Consider the following 3,487-nt stretch of genomic DNA (forward strand, 5'->3'; position numbering starts at 1 on the left):
TGGAAAGTTTTTAATAGAATATGAATAAAATAGTTTCTAAATAATTCTTTATTATTTTTAAGTATAAATCCATCCAGGGATCATATGATACAAATAAAGAATAAAATTCAATTAAATTATAATAAAAGGATAATGCAATAAAATCGCTTTTCTTGTTATATTTTATAATTATAATTATTGATCATATTTATTATAAAATCTTATTTGTTATTTGCAAAAATAATTTTTTAGTCATTTTAATTTTGATTCTTGTAGAGGATGATGAGAAAAATTGAGATAACATCATTGCTTAGAACTTTCTCTTCCTGCCATCTGTTGGAATAATTCACAATTTTTTAAAAAATATATAAATTCAATTATATAAAATTTTTTAAATAATTTTTTATATAAACTTGAATATTTACAAATAATAAAATATTAAATTAAATATTGTAATTCTGTTAGGTTTTATTTACCAAAATAAACGTAGTGTGCATTTATTAGTATAATTTTTTTTAATTTATGAAAATTAAAATTTAATTAAAAAATAAATATTAACTGATTAAAGTGGTCATGCCAATACATAAAGCAGTTAAATAGTATGGCGGAAAGTACGATTAAAAGTGGTGATTATTCAACTATTCAATGGACTTCGTTGAGTATTACTCATGTTGAATATCCTCAGGGTGAATGGTTTGGTAAAATCCTTGCCACAACCTTAGCTTGCTTCCATTGGTCATAATAATAGCTTTTACAACATTAGTAATTTTTCGAAGGGATTTACATACAATATCCTAATTCCTTAGTATTCTTCTAAATGAACCCATTAATTTTATATTAAAGCATTTAATTAAAGAATTAAGGCCTTGTAAAGGCAGGGAGATTCTGCATACAGAATATAGAATGCCTTCTAGTCATTCACAATTTATGTGGTTTTTTCAATGTATTTATCATTTTTTGTATTAATTAGATTGCATCACGGTAGTAGCAGTTTTTCATTACAGAGCTTATGGAAATATCTAGTCACTTTAGGAGGTTTTGTAGCTGCTTCTTTGGTTTCATATAGTAGGGTATATCTTCAGTATCATACATCAATGCAAGTTATGTGGAGCAATGCTTGGAGTTGTATTTGCAGTTGTTTGGTTTACGATAACTCAGTTTTTTTAACTCCTTTGTATTCTGTCATTACATCCTGGCCTATTTGTGAATTGTTAATGATTAGAGATTCAACTTTGATTCCAAATGTTATGTGGTTTGAATATACATCACATCGAACAGAGTCAAGGACAAGACCACGAAAATTAGCTTCTATGAAAGCTCAGTAAGAAAATGAATACAGTAAATTCATATTTCTTTTATGAGGTTGTTAGCAAGTTCATCTTAATTGGAAAAATATTAAAGTTCTGAAATATAATTGCCAATTTCTATGGCAGCTATATTTATGAAAATTCAAAAATTCTTGTTAACTATCACTTTAAACAAAATAATGGAAAATAATAATAAAAATCTAGATACTAGTTTGCTATTATATTTTATGATGAAAATTCAAAATCTTCTTGTTAAATAGTTTTACAAGAAACAAAATTTAATTTTTCTGACACTTTTGAAAGAAAATTTATTTGAGACTTGTCAATCGTTATTTTGTTAAAGTGAATATCAAATATAACTTTTAATTATGATTTTAGATGCTTCATTTATATTTAAAAAAAAATGAATTTAATTGCTAATTGTTGAAAAGGGTTTGCACTTTTTGAGTAGAATTAGGTTCAACATTATCTGAAAACAAACTGAAACATTAAGTGTTGTTTGGTTCTATATTGTTTCATGCTAAACTCCATACTATATAAAAATAAAACCAGATAATTTGCAATTGCTTTAAATTAATTAATTCTAAATGGAGGATGCATAATTGCTTTGATCTGTTAACTGCAAATAATGTTTTAATTAACCTGTAGAGAACCCAATCTGATTTATGGATTTTGTCCCGTTGGTTCGTCACACAGAAACTCTAACAACCAAATATCGTAACACAAAAACTTTAATCTCTANAATAATATTAATTATCTAAAAATCTATAAAAATTAAATAATATAAAACTTGACCTGTACGGACGTAAATAAATAAATTTATTCATTAAATTAATAAAATATTTTAATTAAATTTAATCAAAAATATATTAATTAGAAGCAAATTAAAAAAATGAAAACGAATAAAAGTTTCTTTTTATTTAAGATTTAAATAATTTTTTTAATTAATAAAACTAATTATTAATTTCATTCATTAATACAATATTATATAAAAATGTAAACATGGAATACTGTATAGAGAGCTTCCGAGGGAGAGATTTATAAAGTAAAATGCTTATAAACGAGATATTAATGCAGATTATTTAATTACTGCACCTCAAGATAATCTTTTCTGACCTTGCATTTAATAATCATTCGTGTTGCCTTTTATTGCTTTCTACATACTTCATCTTGATTGGTTTCTTATCGAATGTCACTTCTTAGAGACGAGAGTCGAATCTTATAAGTTAGAAGAGCGTACTATAACATTGCTTTTATCTACAGGAAAAAAAGGGGAAAAACCCTATGTAGCCTATAATAAAATAAGTTAATAAAATGCTTAGATAATCTAATGAAAAAATTTCCATTAAAATAAAAACAAAAATTGATTATAAATTATTAGTTTGTCTTCTATTTATTAGATAAAGTTGTAAGGATCCTGAATGATAATGAGTTAAGGTTATAGGATGAGTTTACTGTCGATTTTTTACTACTTCCAGCAATTTACTGTCAATCATTCGATAAAGAACACGTTGGCTTTGATGGAATTTTAAAAAGATTTTTTACTGAAGAATTCTTAGAATATTTTACCTATTTTTCTATAAATAAAACTAAAATTTTTAGTATATTAATCGGGATAAAATTACATAAATATTTAACAGAATTTTATAAAATTATAAACCCTCTAATCACAATCTTTATAAAATTATGATTAGGAGTAGAGCCTACTTGAAGGTATATAGCTCAATATAGGAAAGGGATGAGGGGATGAGGAAGGAGGAGATCAATTACAGTACATATAATTTATAAAATAATATTGTAAATTATATAAAATTAATAAGCACGTGTTATGCTATAAGTTTAACGTGTGGGCTTTTATAGGAATTACATTAAGATGTTTTAAAAATAATCAAGTAAATCCTCCTTGTTTACAAAAAATCTCCAGCTATTTGGGGATTTATTTTTGTTTTTATGATTTTATACTGCTTCAGTTATTTCAACAGAAAAATATCAGATTTGATACCATAAAATGAGATCGGATTTTAGTCTGGATTTATTATTTTCATTTTTCTATCCTTTAAGAGATACCAAAGATAAACATAATGTTAATAACCTTTTTTCCCTTTTGATTCTGGAGCTAAAAATATAAATGTTTAGATCAGAAAAATCTTGACATTCTATTTATTTTATAACTTAAATTTATAAATATTTAATACATTTTA

General features: G+C 24.5%; 1 pseudogene; it reads left to right on the top strand.

The window, feature by feature from the left end:
* Positions 1-508: 508 nt before the first annotated feature.
* LOC111632158 overlaps positions 509-3,487 on the top strand; it is a 17,365-nt pseudogene continuing 14,386 nt past the window's right edge.

Source organism: Centruroides sculpturatus, unplaced genomic scaffold, assembly GCF_000671375.1.
Source record: "Centruroides sculpturatus isolate CEXI.00-Female unplaced genomic scaffold, Cexi_2.0 scaffold760, whole genome shotgun sequence".
Classification (NCBI taxonomy): domain Eukaryota; kingdom Metazoa; phylum Arthropoda; class Arachnida; order Scorpiones; family Buthidae; genus Centruroides; species Centruroides sculpturatus.